This window comes from Corvus moneduloides, chromosome 4 (genome assembly GCF_009650955.1).
Source record: "Corvus moneduloides isolate bCorMon1 chromosome 4, bCorMon1.pri, whole genome shotgun sequence".
NCBI classification, from domain to species: domain Eukaryota; kingdom Metazoa; phylum Chordata; class Aves; order Passeriformes; family Corvidae; genus Corvus; species Corvus moneduloides.
The window spans coordinates 72847424-72869967 of NC_045479.1; the positions used below are offsets into that span (position 1 = coordinate 72847424).

At 45.1% G+C, this 22544-nt stretch overlaps 1 protein-coding gene across 3 annotated transcripts in view; it reads left to right on the top strand.

Annotated features, from left to right (window-relative positions):
• Positions 1-22544, top strand: part of EXOC4 (exocyst complex component 4) — a 294852-nt gene that overhangs the window by 90747 nt on the left and 181561 nt on the right. The window lies entirely within an intron of this gene.

Here is a 22544-nt window from a genome sequence, read left to right on the forward strand (position 1 = left end):
GAAGTGACCAATTTGTTGTGTTTTGTACATTTGAAGAGTTGCAGAGTGTTTGCAGATGGTGAATTTGGGGACTTGGGCTGCTGTTGCTGATTTATATTGCCTGTGGCAAGTGCTGCGTGTGCCCAGGGAAGTGTTTCCTGCTCCAAGCATGGCACCATTTCACCTGTTTTTCCTGAGTGATCCAGTGGTTTGGTTTGGCAGCAGAATCCAGGGAATATCCTAAGACTGTCCTGATCATGTCCAGCAGGATTAAATTCTTTTGTATCATCTATTCCAGTTTCTTCCCGGGCTAATCATAACAAGAAAATAATTTATGCTCTTCAGTATTACAGCGATGACCAAGGGTAGAATTTCTCCTGGAACTCTTGTCCGTGATAATTTTCACCTGGCTTTTAATTGAGAATGTTTTATCATATGCAAGAGAATTTTTGCATGACTTTGTTTTCCCCTCCTCTTCCCATAACCTGTCTTCAGCGACAACTTAAACCCACAAGGGTGTGAAAAAAAGCCTTGAGAGACAGAGATTGTCCTTGTGACAGACTGATTCACTTGGGTGACTGTAGGGGTGATCTCAGCATGGATGATCAGGGGTGTAATGGTTCTGTGCTGAGTTCTGAGATCCTTTTGGGTGGACTGAGAAGGAAGAACCTGAGCTCCCGACGTGCTGAGGGTGACGGCTGCCCACACCCTGATCCCACAGCATGTGGGAATGAGGGGAAGTGGAGGTACCTGTCAGCTAAATTGGGATCTCACCTTCTACACACACTTGGGAGGTGTTGAGCTCACAGCTCTCTGCCTTTTGGCATTCAGGTTCTCACCTTCAAAAGTGTCACACACCCAGGACTGGCTGAGGGAAGTCACCAGGGTCAGTGGGATGTTGTTAAGCTGTTCAACCCCATTACCAGGTTTTATTCCAGGAGGATTTAAGTAGTTACTTCTCCACAGTTATGAGCTCTTTGTTACAAACTGGGACAAATGTGGGCTCAAAGCCAAGAATTTTGCAGCTGTTGAGAGCTTTGAGCTTTGTGGGGCCATCAGGGAGCCTGCAGCACTTGCTCCAGAATTTCCTGTCCCTTTGGGATGAGTCCTGTTGCCTTCTATCATTCCCAGATGTCCATGTGGCTTTAAAAACAAGCAGAGAACAGAATTGACTCTCTCCATATCCGTGTCCTGCTCCAGGTACCTCATGGCTGAGATTTGGGGATTTTTGTGGTTATTGCTGTTACAACTGAGGGTTTTAAGGAGCTCCTGTGCTGGGTTTGGAGCTGGTTCAGAACCAGATTTCATGGAAGAGTGATTCCATGTGGATACAGGACAAATCTTGGGAGACCATTTGGGATGAGGAGAACATTGGGAGCTGCTCAGGCTGCTCATTCCCCACGGGATGGGGAAGAACAAAGCCCAGGAGCTGACAAAGAAGTAAAGGACAGAACACAGGAATTAGTGTGGAGAGGGCCACAGTCCTGCTGCCCTTTGCAGCTCAATTGGAAGAGCCTGGATGTGATGCAGTAGGTGACAAAAAGTCGGTGTGGGCAGTCAGTGGGGACAATAGATGAGATGACTTTGCTGAGGTTCTTTGCAGTTGAACCATCAAGAAAAGTTTCCCTTTGAACTTCACGTTAAAAATGCAGTAACCTCTGTCTCTATTATGAGCTGCTGCTCCCTTTTAGGTAGCTCATTAATCTTCCCGAATCCCAGACCACAGCAAGATCTGCATTCGGATTTATATATATATATATATATATATATATATATATATATAATTTTTTTTTTTTTATCCCTTTTAAAGAGAAATACAATTTAATTGTTCAATCAGGTTCGTGGAAAGCAGGCATGTGACACTCTGTCTTCTGTGAATGCTGCACAATTTCTGTTCCCAACAGCCTTATCCACAGGGATGATTTTTCAGTGGCAGCAGGGGGAGTGTGACTTGTTAGGGAATCTTTTTTCCTGAAAAGATCTTCAAAGAAACATATGCATGAAAAGAAAGGAATTTACAGAAGTTTGGCTCACGCTAACTTTTTGAAATAAGAATTTAATTTAAATAGCTTTAAAAACGTGTGAAGATCAGAGCGATGCTTTGTCATTAACCCCTTTGATTTGGACTGAAATAGTGCAGAGCACGAGGCTCACATTATCCCTCAGTGGGAGAAAGGGACCTGCTGCAAGTGATTTAGAGCTGGAATTCTTCTGTCTTATTCCACTGAAATTGCAGGAGAAAGATTTGGCCATGTGTTTTTCCCTTGAAGTTGGACACACGAGTTCTCTGATAGCTGACATTAAAATAAAGGTGGGGGCAGGTACATAACTGAAATATTTCCCTCTGGACTGGTACGGTCTGGGGAGAGCTGGGGGGTGCTCACCTGGAGAAGAGAAGGCTCCAGGGAGAGCTGAGAGCCCCTTGCAGGGCCTAAAGGGGCTCCAGGAGAGCTGCAGAGGGACTGGGGCCAAGGCATGGAGGGACAGGAGCCAGGGAATGGCTTCCCAGTGCCAGAGGGCAGGGCTGGATGGGAGACTGGGAATTGGGAATTGCTGGCTGGGAGGGTGGGCAGGGGCTGGAATGGAATTCCCAGAGCAGCTGTGGCTGCCCCTGGATCCCTGGCAGTGGCCAAGGCCAGGCTGGACATTGGGGCTGGGAGCAGCCTGGGATAGTGGGAGGTGTCCCTGCCTGTGGCAGGGGTGGGATGGGATGAGCTTTAAGGTCTCTTCCCACCCAAACTACTCTGGGATTCCAGGAACTTTCCAGGTTGTTCATCTCTGGCAAAGGATGGCAAATGTGGCAATAAAACAAAGCTCTGCTGTAACGACACAATAAATTATAGTGGATAATTTTTGGAAACTCCACAGACTTTTTTTTGCTTGCCAGGTGATAAATGGAAAGTCCTGAACACCCCTCTGATACAAATTTAAATTCGGGGAGTGGGTTTGTGTCACTCCCCACTCTGCTGCTCATCTCTTCTCCACCCAAGCCTGAAAAATTCCTTACCATAAGGTTTTAAGTAATTAAAGAAAATCAACGAGAAACTCTGCTAATTAAGATTGTGACGCCAAGAAACAGCGTCAGAGGCGAACGGGATCTGATATGACAAGGGCACGATGTAAGGCCAGGTCCAGGGAAAATGCAGTTATTTGTAGGTGCCGTGTTCCATTTGGATTCACCGAAGGGCTGCCGGAGGGAGCCAGCTGTGCTCAGCAGTGACAGAAACCAATCCTGACATTTGGGATAATGAAAATGCGGTTCAGCACCTCTCAGAGATGTGTATGATAATGTGTTGTCAGTCAGAGGTGGTGGGGAGGGGGAGAGGGAATGGGATTCGTGTCTGGTTAAAGGAGACGTTGTGACAAGTGGCCTGTGCTGGTTAAAAATACTCCTTAAGGAGTGATGGGGAATAAACCAGAGGAAAAATCAGCTGAGGAGGGGGAGCTGATGTGATATCCTGAATTTCCTGTCACACCACTGCTTTTGTCTCCTTGTGATGTGCAGGATCACAGTTGGCTCTGAGCTTGGGCAGGGCTGGGGGAGAGGGAAGAGCAGAGCTTTGCTGGGGTTTGCCAGCTCTAATGCAAGTGGCTCTCCCAGCCCTTGGAATGCCATCCCTGATTTCCTTGGCGTATGTTTGTCCCGGTGTAGGGGATTAGCGGCACGGCCTCTTCAAAGGCTGCCCAATCAAGGAGGGGTTATTAAAACCAGGCTGCTTTATGACTGAGAATTAATTAGAGCAGCATTTTCATGCAAAACATCCAATTTTTTGATTAGCAATGGAGCAGGGCCACAATTAACACTCTAGGAAGCTTAAATTTCCAGCGTTTTGATTCTCGGGAAATGAGATTATCAAACTGGGGTCAGGCCCTTGACGGCAAAAGGGGGATTATGTGTAAGAAAATCGTTTGTTTCTTGATTTTTCCTCGGAGATTGTTATTAAAGCTACAACAATTCAGAGGGAGATGCCTAAAAAAGGAGGCAGGAGGGTCCCTTTGCTTTGTCAGTGCAAAGAGCTCCCAGTGTTGGGGAGAGCACGTTTGGCATTTCATCTCCAGCAACAGGTTCCCATTGCTGGGTGGGGTCAGCCCTCCTTTTCCCATCCATGTGTGTTTGTTTTTTTCCTTTTTAACAATGTTTTTGATCCCTTTCAGGTGTCTAAATGTGCACACTGCTGCTTTTTAAAGGCTGACCTCGGCCAGCAGTCGGGTCTGTGAAAAAGGATCAGGGCATCTCCGTTAATCCTGGAGAACATTTTGGGGGGGTCAGATTTCCCATTTCATTCCTGTCACTTCTCAGGGAGATGTGAGGTGTTCAAAGTCAGGCTTGGGCTGTGAAATCTCTGCTTTGTGTCAGGGACTGTGAGCAAGGTAAGGCAGGAGGAGGAATTTTGGTGTCAGGGAGATATTTACTGCCAGGTCAGAGGGTGCCAGTGAGCACCGTGAGTGTCATGATCATGGGATGGATTTGGGCTGGAAAGGACCTTAGAGACCATCCAGTTTCAACCCCATTTCCATGGGCAGGGACACCTCCCACTGTCCCAGGCTGCTCCAAGCCCCAGTGTCCAGCCTGGCCTTGGGCACTGCCAGGGATCCAGGGGCAGCCACAGCTGCTCTGGGAATTCCATTCCAGGGCCTCCCCACCTTGGTCTTGACCTCAGGCTCCTCTTGCTTTAATCTTTAGCCCCTTGCACTCTTCTCACCTTAGAGCCCAAACACCCCTCAGGTGCCACATGGTCCTTTTGGAGAAGGAAAACCAAAAAATAGGGGCATGAAGGGGGTGTATTCTTGTAGAGGAGCTTCTCAAATAGGGAGATGGAGAATCAATGCTGGCATCAGCTTTGAGTTCTGTCACCGGCTTGGATTCTCCATCCTCACAACTCTCCCACTACTGCCAAGCTTCCCTCCCCTATTGATACAGGGAAGCACATTCCTTATTTTATAAAATATCCTGCAAATACCCCAGTTCTACTGATTTTGCTGGGAAGCTGCTCCAGCCAGGACTGGTTGGGTTGTGTTGTTACAGTTCTCAGCAGAGACTCCCAGGTTTGCTGGGACTCGCTGGGACTTGCTTGGTTGCAGAGCAGTCCTTGATTTTCAAGGCACTTATTTGCAGCTTCTTTCCAGCTTTGAATCTGGATTACTGAAGCATTTGAGGGCTTTGTGGGGAATTTACAAAGACAACATGGAATTATCTTCTATTATGCAGATTAAAACAGAATAGGTGGAGAATATTTATGCCTTTGAACTGTAATACCCTGTTTTATATCAATTACTGGAGTTTTTTCCAGAAGGAGTAGGCTTTTGGAGGTACAGAGCCATGGAATTTGTGCTTTTGTCTAAGCACCATAGCAAAGCATTTATTCAAAATGGGTTTGTTGTGGTGTTCAGGATCAGGAATCCCAGTTTGGTGTGAGCAGGTCTGGTTCCTCATGATCTGCTGTGCCTTGAGGAATATCCAGTGCTGCACTGGTGGAACTGGGCTGCAGCAGCCTGGAAGAATGGAAGAAAGCTCCTCAGGATATTAAGTGGATGGTGCTGGAATTGCCTCCGGTAAAATTTTAATCCTCTGAAGCCAAAATCTTATTTTTGGGTGCTGGCTTTTCTTAGGACATTATTTATGCAGAGCTACTGCCTTGACTCCTTTAAGGAATGATTTTAGGTGGTTCCTGTGTTGGGTTTGGGGTTGTGGCAGGACATTCCTGTGTGCCTTTGATATCTCAGGTTTAGATTCCTACACTTCCCTGCTGGTATTGCTAATGACAGTAATTAACCACCCTGGGAACTGGGGTTTGCAATTCCCAAGTACTGAGCAGCACCTCAGAGTTAGGCTCTGAAATGAGGAATAAAACATCCATGGGAGTGCAGATCAGCTGGGTCAGGATTCAGCTGGGGGAAGTTGTTCAGTCAATCCTGATTTTTTGGGATCTTGAGTCACCAGACTGGCCAAAACTGCAATACATTTCCTTTATACATTTTTGGGAAGAGATTTATACTATATATATATATATATATATATTTTCTATATATATTCATTTTATATATATATATACACAATATGTTTAGACTCTGATCCTTGTGGGTCCCTTCCAACTGAGGATATTCTATGATTCCACCTTCTTTCTAGACTGATTAATTGCTGTGATGGCATTGTATATATATTCTTTTTTCTTTTGTTTCTTCTGGCCTTTTAGATAGTGTAGAATCCTAGGATGCTCATGGATGTTTATGTCTTCTGTTGAAATCTTGCTGATATTTGAATTTTTCATCACCTTCTTCTTTTCATATTGAAGTTTCCCCACATCCATGATTTTTGCTAGTCAAATTTCTTTGTTTTCACCAGCTTTCTTAGCAAGACTTTGATAAATACATTGCTGAAACATTCCTTTTCTTTCTCCCATTTGATGGAGTGTATAATCCTAATTAAAAAAACCAGCCCAACACAATTATCTGTGGGGACTGAGCTGCTTTCTTGCCTCTTCTGCAAATTTTATACCTTTCAAGCTGCTACTTCTCCAGGAAGTAATTCCACATCACAGGGGATGGCAAATTCCAACAGAGACCTCCAGGGTGAGTGTGGAGGGAGCTGCTGCTGCTCTTGTACCTGTTCAGGGGGTAAAGAAGTGTTTAATCTCTGGCCCTGTCATTCTGCTGCCTCTAATCTGTGTTTGAAATCCCTTAAAAATGCGACATCGTTGTTTTTCAAGGAGCATAACAAATGCACCCCAGACAGCTGGATTAGCATTTGGGGTTTCTCCCTCGCAGCCAAGAGGTTTTTATCTTAATAATGTTGAAATGGAACTTTATAGTGGCAGAGGAGTGGGCAGGCTTAGAGAACTCTGCTGTCAAGGAGGGCTAAAGCTGTTTAGGTGAGCATGAATTAACGTTTCCCTCGTCTTGTAAAGGTCAGCCTTTAATTGAGATTCACCACGCTCAGCCCAAAGCCCAGGTTCCAGGGCCCTCTCTCCGAAAAGGAGGCACAAATTGGCAGCATAATCTCATCAGAGGCTGAGGTTAGGTGGTAATAAATCACTCAATTCACAGAGAACGAGGCTGCCACGGAGCACAAAACGCGCCAGATGCTCCAAAGACTTCTGTGGCTTTGAGTTGGAATAACAGTTGGAGGATCTGTAGATGTCTTGGGTTTTTCCTAATAAGGAAGAACTGTTGGGGAGAAAATAATTTTTACCTAATTAAAGGATTAAAATGTTACACATTTGATTTTATGTTGGTTGTTACCCATTTTGTACACATAGGAATCGGAGGTGTCGTTCTCCTGTGTTTCCATTTGTGTATCATAGATCAGATATTACTGCCAAAAAAAAGGCAACACCTTTCATATATCCATTATTGCCTGCCTTTTGTGAGGAGATAAATGTGTGCTGAGGAGGTGATTCTCTTCTGCAGGATGAAGATGTAACTTTAATCAATGAAGGGATGTGATTTAGGGGTCTGAAGATACAAAAGCTGACGGTTTCTCAAGGGCTCTGTGGGCCAAGTGCATAAATTGCTGTTGGAGTTTTTGTTTAATACATCATGGACAGCATTAGAATATTTTCTTATCAGAAGACAGAAATACGGATGTTTGCCAGGTGAGGAGAGTTTCCTAGCATAAGGTTTTGCATCCAGTAATATTGTGAGGAGATGGGCAGGGAAAAGGGTGTTCTTCTGGAGGTTGGAGATGGAGAAAGGGAATGCCTGTGAGAACCAGAGACTGGTTTGGGTTGGAAGGGACCTTAAAATCATCCAATCCTAACCCCTGCCATGGCCAGGGACACCTCCCACTATCCCAGGCTGCTCCAAGCCCCAGTGTCCAGCCTGGCCTTGGACACTTCCAGGGATGAGGGGGCAGCCACAGCTTCTCTGGGCACCCTGTGCCAGGGCCTGCCCACCCTCACAGGGAAGATTTTTTTTTCCTGATAAAAGCACCAGATTTTTGGATTTTTGTTGGTTTTGAAGCTTGAATGTAATTGCCCATTCCAGAGTGGGTGGCTCCCTGTGATGGTTTGGGATGGCAGCCTCATAATTCAAGTTCTGTTCGAAGGTCCATCAGGTGAAGTCATAGAAGGACAGGAAGTGCACGTTGAATCCATCTTTAAAGGAGCCCTTTTTGGTGATTATTCCACTTTAACTGGCCTGAGAGGTGTGAACTGGGATGCATTAATGGGAAAATTTTGGAATGGACTCCCTAGCACTGGGAGAATGGAACCTTCCTCTCAAACTGTCCCTGAGTATCTCTCCAGCTGGATAATAATAGTGTGAGGAGTGGAGGCTCCGTGGGGTGATCCTTGTGGTCAGCTTCCTTTGGGACTTGGCCTGGGTGAATCCACATCCTTTTCCAAAGGCTGGGGGGTCCCAGGCCTTAGAGATTATTTCTGAACCTTACAATTTTGGTGGTGGCTTTGCCCATCCTTTTGCTGGTTTTTCAGATCCCGAGTGATCAGGGCTGGCCGTCTGCTCCCAGAGGGATCTGGGTTGGCTGAAGCAGCAGGGAAGGTGCTTTGGAAGGGTTATTGTCTCCGAGTTAGCTGTCACCAGAAAATGTGATTTTGGGCAAAACGAGAGACATTTTGAGAGACATTTTTTGCCTCAGTTTCCTGGAGCATTTTGGAGTGTTAGGACTTCTCAGGAGTCCCAGGACTGTTGCCCTGACACGGCTTCTCTTCTGTGGATGCTCCCTCTCTCCTCCTAAAATTATGAGGCCCCTTTTTCCTTACGACAATGAGTCCCTTTTCATCAGTAGGTTCAGAGTTCCAGCAAATGTCTGATGCTGTCAGACAGTCCTTGGGTTTTGTGTCTCCATTGGTGACTGGGATCACGTTAATTGGCTCATTTTGGGAGAGGAGTGCTCATGTGAAGCTTTCTCCCCAAGAATTCATTTGATTACACACCAGACAGAGACTGGTCAGCCTTTATAGTCATTAATGTGCCACATTTGTGTGTCATTTCCTAAAGCAAAGAGGGCAGGGAGGATGTTCTGTGTTCCAAGTGGTGCTTGCAGTTCCCCACATCCATGTGCCCACCAGGGCCTGCATTTAGATTCATGCTCTGGATATCGATTTCCCAAATTTTCCCGCTTCCCTTGCCAGTCTTTTGAGCCTTGCAGTCACCACAAAGGCGGAGAAGTTGTTGAAACCAGATTTTTCTGTGTTTTCTCCACATAAAAGTCGTGCAGCTGCCTGCAGGAGGTTGTTCCAAGTGTGCTGGAGAAAGCCAGACTGATTCTTTTTCCTCAAAACGTTGGGTGCAGCAAATCCTCGCTGCAGATCTCATTAGTGTTTTCATATCTCATTGTAATTACTTAATAATATAATACCAAAGCCTTGCTGCTCACTAGCAGGTTTTTTACATAATATCAAAAAATCCTGTAAGTGATTGGGGGCCTCGAGTACATCTGTGCTCCTCTTTTGGGATTTTAATTGCACTGATCATGCGGTTGTGTTTGACTTAATTGTCATCAGGAGTTATTGGACAAGCTCCCTCTAAGCCCTGCATTCACTGCACCTCAATGGCATCGAGGAATGTGGGAACAAATGGAACAAATGGCACTTCCTTTGTCTGCTTAATGAATGTGGAAGTGATTTCAAATGGCCTCTTCCCTCACGTGGCCCTTTCAGAGTGGGGGGTGTGTTGATATGATGTGGGAAAGCTGTAATTCCAGTAATAAGTGTTTTATAGCACTCAGGGCTGTGCCCTCAGCAAGGGGAGAAGCCAATTTGGCCTGACCCCAGGGTGAGGAGGGATGTGCCCAGTGGGTGGTTGCACAAAAATCAGTGTTGGTGCCTTTTTAGCTGCTGTGGAAACGTGAGGATTTATCTGGAGTTGGCTTCAAGTTATTGGAACTGTAAGCAGCCAAAATTTAAAGAACTCTTAAGACTTTAAAGAGTTCAAGAGCCGTGATGGGAAATGGAATCACAGACTTGTTTAGGTTGGAAAAGCCCTCAGAGATCATGGAGTCCAAGTGTTCCCCCAGCACTGCCAGGGCCACCTGAAGGGGCTGGAGCAGCTCCGTGCCCAGGAGAGGCTGAGGGAGCTGGGGCTGTTCGGCCCCGGGAGGGGACACGGCTGAGGGGGCCTCGCCCACGGTCCCGATGTCCAAAGGGAGGCTGCCAAAGGACGGAGCGGGCTCTGCTCCGGGGGTAGCACCAGAGGGACGGGCAGGGAACGATCCCAGGGAGCTCCCCCTGGACATGGGGCAGAACTTCTGCCCTGGGCAGTGCCCGAGCCCTGAGCAGAGACCAGAGAGGGGTGCAGTGTCCTCGCTGGGGATATTCCAGAGCCACCAGGACACTTCCCTGTGCCCTGTGCTCTGGGATGGCCCTGCTGGAGCAGGGAGTGGGACCAGGGGATTCCCTGGGATCCCTTCCAACCTCTCCCATCCTGGAATTCCATCTCTGGAATAACAGGCTGTATTGTCCATGCATTGTTTCCATCTTTTTTATTTTTCCATAAGAGTTAATTTGTAAGTGAAGCATTTTGATGCAGAAAACAAAAATAATTCACCACCACCAACTTCTTACATTATTCCCCTCTCTGACTTAAACCAACCTTTAGATATTCCTAAATGCAACTTTCACATTAGAATGTGGATTACAATGAATTCCTTGCAACCTTTACTTCCTAATTAGTTCCCCTGGAAGAGGGAAATGTTTGGAACTTCATTAGTGGTAATGGCTGGGGCATGTGTGTAAAGAGGAGATGATGCTTTGCGGGATACATTTCCATGTAAATATCTGACACTTAATTCACGTCTCTTATCCCTAATTGAGGAGTTTGGTGGGGCTTTGGGTATTTCATGGATCTGGGGGAAAAAAAAGCCTCAATCGAAGCTTGTTTGATAAGTGAAGAAGCCAAATGTTTATTCAGAGGTGTGACAAGGAGCCCCCATGAGCTCCTCTCACAAACACCTCAGGTCTCACTTGGGATTTCAATGGACCAGCTTGGCATTACTCCATCAATCCCAAACTGGGCACTTCTCTCTGCTTTTCCATTGTCTCTGTCATTATATCCTGCCTTGCTGCTGGAATATTCTCCCAGAGCCTCTCTGGAATATGGACTAGAGTATTACAGAGAAAAGCCAGGGGTGGGTTTTATTCAAATATTTATAGCTCCTTATCCTTCTTGTTGTTTCAAGAACTCATTTCATTTATAGAAGTTTATGTAATTGATTTTACTGATTATTCCTTGATTTTTTTATCAGAGCCTGTGCTTTTTATCCAGAATTTTTGACTACTTCACACGTGTGTGTGTGTGTGAACTCTTCAGCTTCAGACCACGGGGCTTTGTGTTTGCGCTGGCACGTGGATTTTGGGGTGGGGGTACCCTGAGCCACTGGGCTGTGTGGAAATGCTCCTGTGCCACCTGTGCACCTCAGATCCACCTGATCTCCTGCAGCTGAAAAGTGTTTGTGTCTCTAAAGGCTTTATTTTTATGGCCACTTTTGTAACTGGAGGATCCAATTTAGGAATTCAACAAAAAGTTGCCCGCTGGAGCTTGGCCTTTACCTTTGGATGACAAAAGATGCTTTTCCTGTTTCAGGTGCTGCAACTACAAAGCAGAAAGGGGAGAATAACTTTATTTTACCTTCTGTTGAGTGGTGATAAAGATCTGAAATACAGAGATAAGTCTGCTTGGGGCAGGAAAAAATACAGCATCTCTTGTCTGAGAGTTTGAGGAGCAAATGCCCTATTCCCATTCCCAGTTAAAAGATGCTACAAAAAGGGAGATGAAGGAGTTCCAGGGCTCAGAATTGTGTCCTTCTGTGCCTCTGCTTTGACTCCTTTGGAAAACTGGAGTCCTTGCATAGAAAACTTGGTGTTACAGTAAAAAATGATTTGTAGTAGTTTCAGCATCTGTCAGGAAGGACTGATTTTTGCTCACTCAAAGAATCACCATCAAAGGTACCAGCCAAAAATGATACAGTTTGAATTGATAAAAATGGGAATTGACATTTAGGGTTTACTCTTGTACTCCATGGATGAAAGACCCAAAGGGAAATCGAGTTAGAATTGATTTAGAATGATTTACACAGAGACCAAAGATGCAAAAGGACAAGGGAGACCCCCCCAGTGGACAAAAGTTTAAGGGAATTAACAGTGTGGATCTCGTTGGGATGGATTTAACACACTGCCAGCAAATTCCTGAGGGTTTGCTGTGGATGAGGGATCTCTGCCATGGGTAAGGATGGTCTCAGATAAGGAATTTCAAGCCTTGAGGGACATCTCAAGGGGAGGTTGAAGCATTTGGAGTGTGGTAGATAAAGCTTCAACCTCCATCCAAGGTGCCATTTCTGACACCTGCCTTTTTACTTATTGACTATTCACATTCTCCTCAGCCAGAAGTGATTAAAACCAAGTTAATTGGAATATTATGTTCTCCTGGTTTAATAGTGCACTGTGAACCCTCTAATACAAGGCGAAAGAAAATAGATTTTAGTTGAAAATTTCTTTCATTTCTTCTGCATTTTTTAATTCCGTGCTATAACACCACAATCCCCATCACCTTAAAAAACATCTGAAAATGTAATTAGTGTAATTTATCCAGGAGACACTGGGTTTACCATCTTTTCATTACTAAAAATTAGTCCCAGGCTGCCTTTCTGGCCTGGTTTAGTAAATGAATCTCATCTCTCAGGGCTACACAAAATCAGCTTTAGGTGGGAACCACAGTGATTGTGTTGGGGTTTTTTAAATGTTGGTTGTTAACTCTCTATTTAATAGATACAGAAAATTATAAAACCATGGAAAGGTTTGGGTTGGAAGGGACATTAAAGATCATCAAGTTCCAACCCCTGGCACAAGCAGAGAACCCATAAAATCACATATAATTAAATCACAGGAGAATAGGAATGAGTTTCCCTCTTTTCCCACTGGAATAAATGAAATCCACATCAATCCCAGCTGATTTCCTTTTTTTTTTTTACTGGTCTGGGAGGTTTTGTTGGAAATGTTCTGAGCAAAGCCCTGTTGGGTTGATGTGTTGGATGATGAATCTGCCAGTTCTTTCTCAGCTTGTAGAAAATCAGTTGTGTTAGGGTACAACCATAAGTACCTTATTGCCAGGACAAAAAAATGCTTTGTTTTATCCTTTTTTTTTCCAGTCTTTTTTTCCCCTTACTGGATGTAGGAACTTCCAAATTAGTCCAAGCCAAGCATAAACCATGCCTTGTGCACTGAGTCATTAAAACAAAGTAATGCCAGACAATTGAATTAAATGTGGAGAAAAAAGATTTAAACCTCTTGCTCTCTGCTTTAATAGGAAGTTGATGCAAATGGCAGAGGATAAGCAAATTATAATACATTTGGATGAAAAAGTGGCAAGTTGGAGTGATAGGTTGGAATGTCTATATGGGAAGTTAATGATGCAGTTGTGAAGCAGAATGAGGGGATGGATGTGGTGGATGTAATACCAGGGAAATTAGGCAGGTTAATTCCAAGCCTTGCTGCAAGATTCCATTACTCTGCACTCTGAGAGCAGATTATTACAGTTATTTAATGTATTTAACCCACTTAATGCTTTCGGATCGTGCTTATTGCAGGAAACCAGAGGATGGAAGTGTTTTAACTTCACTTTTTTGCAGAGAAAGGGAATTTGTTTTTTAATTTGAAAATAGCCACGTATGGAGCACTCAATGTCCAGTTGCTGCTGTTCCCGTGGAGAGCAGAGCAGGGATTGAATCAGAAATATTTACCTGGAGAAAAGGGCTCTGCTTGGCTTCCCAGCTGTTTTCTGCTGTGGTCTTGTTTATTTTATTTGTTGCTAAGCTCCCTCCTTTCCCCTGTTCCCCTCATTCCCTCCCTTTCTGCCAAAGATTTTTCAGCCTGGAGAAGAGAAAATTCCAGGGAGAGCTGAGAGCCCCTTGCAGGGCCTAAAGGGGCTCCAGGAGAGCTGCAGAGGGACTGGGGCCTAGGCATGGAGGGACAGGAGCCAGGGAATGGCTTCCCAGTGCCAGAGGGCAGGGCTGGATGGGAGACTGGGAATTGGGAATTGCTGGCTGGGAGGGTGGGCAGGCCCTGGCACAAAATGCAACTCTCCTTTAGGAGTTATTCCAGGACAGAGATATTTCCTGTCACCTTTTTTTCCCCCCTTCCTTTTCTGATCAGCCAGTCCCTGGGTGAGAACTTCTTTCCTAGACTTTGAAGCTCCTTGCTTGGAGAAAGTGAACGAATCCTGAAAGTTTGGATGCATACTTGGAGGTTTTGTTTCTCCACTGGAAGTGGAATTTGGCTTTCAAAGTCCCTTAACTGACCTATTTTGCTTTAAAATGTTTCCATTTCTCCTCAGTGTCTCAGAAATGTCCCAAACCAGCTCTTAGCTTGGGATGTTTGTGTTCAGGTTGGGCTGAGCCCTCAAAATTGGGGGAAAGTAACTTTATTCCAGTTGTGGTGCTTGATCTTTTAAGGAAACAGGGACAGTCTCTGAATTTCCCTGAGTGAATGCGTTGAGTGGTCAAGTCTTTCATGCAACTTCCAGCACCTTCATATCCTGGAGGTCTCACGATTTTTTGAAGACCCAAAGGGAATTTGGATTGATAGAATTTGGAGGCTGGGGAGCCTCAGTAAACAGAATTGCATCAGCCTCACTTTCTGTAGAAACTAGCTCAAAATCCAGGGTAATGTTACGGATTTTTTATTTAATTCACAAGTTTTATATAAAACACATAAATATGCTTTTAGTAAGTTTTGGTCAGCATCCACAAGGGAGAAGTGGAGACAGTGAAGAAATAGGTTGGTTTGGGGTAAGAAATTGGTATTTTAGGGAAAGAAACAGGTATTTTGGGGCATGAAATAGGTACTTTAGGGCAAGAAATGGGTATTCTAGAGCAGAGGAGGAGAAGAGAAGGCTGCTGGGCTGGCAGGTCATGGAGCACAAGCCTTTCATACCTGTGGGATCTGTTCTGCTCTTCCCTAAAAGTGCCCTTAGGCAGAACCAGATTTCTTCCCACAACGTGGGTTTCACATTAAATTGAGTGGATATTGCTGTTAGGGATTATTAAGGAAAACACATCAGGAAATTATCTGTGTTCACACCAAACTGAGTCAGAAGGCAGAGATGGTTTAGATGGCAGCGACCCAGGCACCTGCCTCAGTCTGGAATGATTTTGGTTGTGCCCTGAACCGTCTCCCAGGAGTACCTGAACTATTTAGGAGTAACCTAATCCATGGAGATGGATTAGGAACCTGCAGGTGTTTTGTGCTGCCAATAGATACCCCTGAACTGACACTCGGATTCACTGCTTGACTGTGATCTTGGCTTTTCCCCACACCACAAATAGATGGTGTTTGCGTCTTTTAGGGTTTCTAACAGAGCTGGCCTGTGAGATGGTTGGTGCTGGGCTTTTACAGAGAAATCCTTTGGGTTTTGAGCACAGCCGCTGCTGTTGGGTGAACATTTTCACAGATCAAATCAGCTGGGCAGAATTATTTCCCCGGTGAGACCAAGGCACCTCCATGCTTTCAGCTCTGCTCAGAAATTTCAGGGTGTTGGAGAGGGGGCAAAAAATAATAAACCTGTTCTTTGACAGGACTAGTAAATGTTCCTGGTTTCTGAGAAGCAAGAGCTGCGTGTATTTACTTGGACTTTTTCTATTTGGTGCCTGCTTCTGACATTCTGGACATTTATGGATGCATTTGTTTTGTCTGGCTTTCTAAGGAGGAAGCCATCTGGTGCTGTCAGTGTTAATGGATCAGCCTTCCAAAAAGAAAAGGAGACTTTTGCTTTTCATCTTCCATGTGAAATAGCTCATTAATTAAAAATATACTTATTGAGAGACATAATACATTAAAATATATATATATATATATATATAGGGAAATGTAATGCACTAGACCGTGCGCTGATCTTGGATTGTGTAGAGGAGAGCACAAGCCAAGGAGAGAAGTTCAAACCTCACTTGGCAGCAAAATCAGCCCATGAAGTCCTGTCAAACACAGCACACAAACAGTGCTGGGGACAGAGGGAAGGAAGGCCAGGCAAAGCTCTCCCTCAATTCTCTACACTTTGTGTTGGAGCTGAGCATCATTTCCAACCAAAGAGCAAAACCCCAAACCTCTTCATCTTGTGTTTCTCAGACTTTCCTGGTGGGTCGTTCTCAGCCAATTGTCTCAACAGCTTCTCCTCCAGCTGATAAATGAGGGCTGCATTGTTTTTATTACCCTCAATATGTTGTCTGCTGTGCTGTTAATGCTCAGTGGCAGGAGAAATTCCTGCTCAAGCTCATGCAGGGAATCACTGAAGTATCCAAGAGACCCCAGAAGCAGATGTGAGGGATCTGATTTTCTCTGCTTGTTAACTTAAATACAGAAGATAAAAATGATGATCTTTTTTGCTTCAGAAATTCTTGAGGGTAAGGCCATGGATTCATCCTGCCAGCTGGCAGAGAGTCCTTAACGGGACTGTGAGCCAGGCTGCTCCAGCATCTCTCACCTTCCTCCTCCAGGGCCACGTGCAGGGCACAAGGTGTGAAAACTGGGAAAACTCCTCTTGTCCTCATCTGGGAACAGGACGCTCCTTCGGACAGGAGATGTTTTATACCTCTCTCCCAGGATTTACATGAGCAGTGGACACGTTTTGGGGCAAGTCCTGCCATGTTTTTCTTTACCCCTTGTGTTCTTGCTGCTCTGGGATGCATCTTGTGCTGGTAACCTGAGGAAGCTGTGGCACTGACCCCACACGTGCTGGCAAGGCTTCACCTGCCACTGGAACTTCTCTGTCAGCCCCAACCTTCCGGTGAGGGTTCTTTTTGCTGCCGTCTTTTTTCCCTTTATCTCCCAGGCTGGCTGATTGGCTGGGAAGTGCCGTCCTGAGGGAGAGAGCTGACGCCATTTCCCCGTTGTCCTTCAGGCCCTGCGGTTGCCAGGGAACGCCGCCATCTTGGGGAGGGGCCCTGCCGCCATTTCCCCTTTGTCTCCCGCCATCTTGGGAAGGGCGTTGCCGCCATTTTGGGGTGTCTTTGTTCCTGTGGGGTTCCCAAGATTTAGTGATTTTGTATCTAATGATTATTTACTGTTACACTTTTTGTCTGTTGCCATGTCACTTGTTGGTAAACTGTTGTTTTGTCACTTACATCAACTCACGTTCATTTCTTATTGGTGGAAGGGGATTGGTTGAAACTAAGGGAAGGTAACTCATTTTAGAGTGTCCACCTCTTTAAATTGTCTTAAACAAGACAAGGGGCTCCAAAAAAACTGGAGAGGATCTTGGGGCAAGGGGTGGAAGGGCAGGACAAGGGGGAATGGCTTCCCACTGCCAGAGGGCAGGAATGGATGGGATCTTGGGGAGGAATTCCTGGCTGGGAGGGTGGGCAGGCCCTGGCACAGGGTGCCCAGAGCAGCTGGGGCTGCCCCTGGATCTCTGGCAGTGTCCAAGGCCAGGCTGGGCATTGGGGCTTGGAGCAACCTGGGACAGTGGGAGGTGTCCCTGCCCTTGGCAGGGGTTGGACTGGATGATTTTAAGGTCCCTTCTAACCCAACCCATCCTGGGATTCCAGGAATCCCATCACCAACCTCTAGGAAGCATTTCCCTTTTTTGTGCAGTGTTTTATGATTTTTTTGGTAACACGGATGACAGAGGAGAGGGAAGGCTTTTGACTCCAGTGATGGAAAAACAAACCAAGTGAAGTTCTTTGCCCTTTTAGACCTGTCTAATGGGTAGAATTTAAATTTCAGGTTTGTATCGTGCACTCAATACCTGGGTGTATATATTTGAAAAAAGGAACCTACTCAGTTGGTAAACAATGTTCAAGAGGAAAAAAAAGCTGCTCCATTGATTTGTTCTGTGTTTGTATCTTTTCATTGTGTACTCCTGTGTTCTGGGACTGCTGGAGAAGATCTTGAATGCAGGGAGCACAAGTCTAATTATTTTGTTCACTAGAGGCAATAATTGGCTTGTTCAGAAGTAATGAGATAATTCAGATGTAAATTCGTTTTGGAGAGGGGGAATTTTAATAATGGATAATCTAGGAAATTATATCATGAATGAAAGAATATTTTGTTTATAAAAGGAACAAGTAATGTAACTACAGAAGGTTGGGGCCATCTCAACTCATTTGCAGCTGGAAGGAAAATCTGGGCGATTGCTGTTGATTCCTGTGTAAGTGCTGGGTGCTCTGAGCTGGTGCAGGGGGGTTTTAACAAGGCTCTTATCCTGTGAGTATTTCTGGCGTTCAGGAACTTCCCTGTGGAGAGAGTTTAAGAGATGAACTTTATGGTGAAAGCACATGAGGGGCCATTGTAAGTGTAAACCTTATGGAAATGTTCTGGTGAGCAGAATCCAGACTTGAGCAGTCGTGTCTTGATATTTTTCCTTAAATTTTTCCTTACCATTCCTCAGAACATCCTTCAGGCAGTTTTGCTGAGCCAGTGTGTGTTTCCCTGTAGAAGCAGGGTTTGCTGTTCCACCTCTGATTTTGAAGGGCTGGGCTTGGCTTACTTAATGTCACAGTTTTATTTTCCTGATTCTCAAGCAGAACTGCTCTGTGCTGATTCCACATCCAGTGCTGGCTTCCTTTGGAGCTCCTGAGGAGTCTCCATGCCTTGGACTTTCAGCCTTGGCATAGTGAGCTTTGCTCTAGGGGAAGGTGTGGAACAGGATGATCTTTAGGGTCCTTTCCAACCCAAACCATCCTGGGATTCTGTGAATCTGCTAAAGCAAAGTGTTGGTGCTCAGTGGTGTCCCCAGAAGCTGTAAATGTGAGGGTGAGGTAGGTGGGCACCTTCTATCCTCCACATTAATGTTGTAACTCCGACTTTTGTCTGTTAATTCAGGGAATTGAGCAGTGGGGGAAGCTTTGAGGTGCTGAACGTCATTGGAGGATCCTGGAATTTAATCGGGGAATGTTTGTTGGCTTTTTTAGCATCCCTCTGCTCCCTTCCCCTCACCTTGTCCTTTGTTTCACCCTCTCCCTCTGCTCTGGAAGCATCTGAGCTGAGCTATATGTCAAGCCCTTCTGGTTGGTCCTGTGCTGAAGAGCTGTGGCTAATTTTAATCAAGCCTGAACTGTCATTCCGGTTCATCAATGTCACATTAGCATCATTTCTCTTCATCAATGTCACATTAACAGTAAATCCCAACTCCCTGATTATTAAAGTGGATGGAAATCACAGCTCTCTGTGTGGCCAAATAGCTGCTCATCAGCAGGGTGCTTGATGGGCCCTGATAGTTTCATTCGGGCCTTAATCAAGGACTCTCTGTTCTGCTGGGTTTATCCTCGTGCTGTGGAGTCACATTAACACCTGCACGTGCTCCCTATTTCTGTTCCGCTCACATCTGGAGCAGAAACCTGGATTTCAGCTGAAGCCGTGCTGGAATTAACAGCTTAAGCCCTCGGTGGTGATGAGACAAAGTGGGTAAGAATTGGTGTTTTAAGACTGGGAAGATTGGGAAGGTGGGGAATCGTTAAGGAGGGAGGATGAACAAATGTGTTCAGTGCAGAGGACCACATGTCAGAGCACTGCCTGGTTATCCCTGGGATAAATCTCCACTGCTTCATTAACCTGGATTTTGTTTGATTTTTGCCTCTATTCCTTCCCTTTTCCGTGTGCTCTTTCCCTGTATCTCTGCCTTGCCCCATTCCCACAAGTTTGTCCCAGTTTGGATCCAGACTGGTCTGGTTACAGGTACAGACTGTAGGTTGTGCCTGAATTTGTTCAGGGTGATCCACACTTGGCTCTGAAGGTCCAAGGTAAAGCTCTGGGGTTTTAATCCACCCTAACCTTTGTTACTTTCTGTGAGCTCTGTTTGTCTTTTTGCTTTGTCTGTGGACAGACAAAAACTTCCACATTTCAGCAGAATGGGTGTTTCAACAGGAATGATCATGGGATGTGATTTTGGAAGCACAGATGATGCTCAGGTTGGAACTAGATGGTCTTTAAGGTCCCTTCCAATCCAAACAATTCCATGATTCCATGAGAAGTGCAAAGCATCGCCACAAAATCTTGTGGCTGCTGTTATTCCTCAAATCATTCCGTGCTCTGTTGAATTCCCTTGAGGCTCTTGCTTACCTGTGACCCCTTATTAAAGAATAATTTGCTTTTCCCCAAAATTGGCACAAAAGGTCCCAGTCCAGTGCAAGGAGCCTTTTGGTAATTCATGAGGAATTAGCTGAAATTTCAAGTTAACCAGCAGTGGTGCCCAGTAGCGTAACAGGAGCTGGTTAGGCGCCAAATTAAATTCCTATGATCCCTTAGGTTTCTCCATGCTTAGAACAGTATATTTATGAAAGAATTCCATACCATCATGATAAATATTCCAAATACCCATGAATGTGTGGGCATTTAAGACTCAGTAAAGGAGTAAGAATTGAGCAAACGGGTTTGTGATGCATTTTCTACTCTCCAGCCCAGGCTCTTTCTGCCTGAAGCCACTTGAGCCGCTGAATTTCCAAGACATCCTTTCCCCAATTCCTGCCTCAGTTTCTGTGTGCAGTGAGTGCTTTCTCAAGAGTTCTTGCACAACTTTTAGTGCATAATTGAGTCAGTACTGCCACAGACTTCACTGGCATTAGACTTAATTAGTGCCAGCCTCATTAAGGGGAAAAAGCCTGTCTGGGGGTGTTTGTCAGTGGCTGATCTGCTCTGTCAAGGGGAGTTACAGTTAACCTTTAACTGGTTTGGATGGCAGCTAAAAGGTGCTTCCATCCTCTTCAGCTGCCATCAGGCCTGGTTAAAGGTCAGCATCTTGCTTCTGGCACTGGGATCCTGCCAGGGCACTCTTGTTTTCCCTGGAGCTCCCCGACCCAAGGTCCGATTTCCAAGCTGTACTCTTAAAAGACAACCAGAAAGCAAATAAAATCAAGAAAATGCAGATTCCATCTTAAAAACAACCACATAGGAGAGCACACGTTTAGGAAAGAACAAATTCCTCTGTGCACTCTTCATTAGTGAGGCCTGGATTTAATTGGAGTCCTTAAACCGAAAGCCCTGGTGGCTTCTTTACTCCGGTGTCGCTTCCAGTCCCGACGCAGCCGATTGTCGAAAAATCTGCTCGTTAGGAAGAAGCTCAGCCCCTCGTTTCCTCGTGTACTTTACTCTTTTGGGGGTCTGTTTTTAGGATAGATTAAACATCGAATTCAAATAATGTGCTCCCTGGGGTGGGATTTGTCAGAGTTCAGCATCTCCTGCCTCCAAATTCTTGCCTCTGATGCAGCAGCTGGATCAAAGCTCAGCTTTAGCAGCACTGGGCAGGTGGAAGAGAGTGAGAAAAGGGATGCTGGAAGGAGACCTGGTGGGTAGCAGAGCCTGTTTTATCCCCTGAAGATTTTGGAGCCATGGGAAGCCTTTGGACTCAAGATCCCCAGTGAAAATGATCACAGAAGCTACTTCCAAAGCCAACTGGACTTTTAAAATCAGGAGTATCATCCACATGGCTACAGCAGCATCTGAGGTGGAAACTCCATCCTGGAGCTCAGCAGATCCAAAGGCAGGTTATGAAGTTCGTGTCTGGCTCTAAAATTAGCGCAGGTTTGGGTTTTTCAGCTGGTGAGCAGCAATTTAAGGCTGTAGGGGACTCTGGAAGGCATAAAAATCAGTGTAGCCATGGGCAAGTGTGAAGTGTTTTCCTTTCTCAGGATTTTATATCTTTCATGTTGTTAGAGCAGTGTGATAAATAATGGGATTGTTGATATGTTGTTACCTGGTTTTGTAAGGTTTTAACTGAACTCTTTCTACCTAATTTCAAACTCATTTATGAGTGGCATTGTGATACATTTCTTTATTTTGGTAAGCTGCATCTTGATGGATTAAAACCCAAATAATTTTGCCTCTTCTCAGTGATACCCACTCATGGTGGAAAAAACCACCCATTTTTTGGGATCATTTATCAATGAATTGGTGCCGAGATTTTCCTGGAACCGCCACACAGGGGAAATGAAAAGTAATGACACAATTTACAAACAAGAGTAATTTCAGCTGTTTATACACAATTACAGCTCTGCTCCCCAAGGAAACTGCTGAAGGAGCATTGTAAGTTTAAGAACAGCTTTATTTTTATAAACACTTCTTTTAATTGCTGAGCTGAAGTTGTGTTTATTACTGAAAATTCCCAAGGCTTTCTGCAAACAGTGCAATCTCCTTGACTCAGGCTCGATTTAGTTATGTATTTTCATCCTCCTGGTTATGCTCTGTTTTTCTCATCTCTTCTTAAACTCATTTAGTCTCCAGGTTTCCATATATTATGGAAACTATCCCTGTTTTCCTGAGACTCATTCCAGCTTTCTAAGTGAACAATACTAAAAGTTAACAGAAGACTTTGTTCTTAAACACTGTCCTCGTATAAGGCTTCGAAGTGTTACAGAAATATTCCTAATTAGTCAGTGTAAACCTTGTCTGAAGTATCTTAATGTTGATTTTCCAGATTAATAAAAGGAGCAGAGAGGGATTTACCTCATTTATGTGTAGCACCGAAGGCTGTATTTTATAACCTGACTTACTTCACCTTTCTTGGATATCATGGAATGGTTTGGGTGGGAAGGGAATTTAAAGTTCATCCCATCCCAACCCCCTGTCATGGGCAGGGACACCTTCCACTATCCCAGGTTGCTCCAACCTGGCCTTGGACACTTCCAAGGA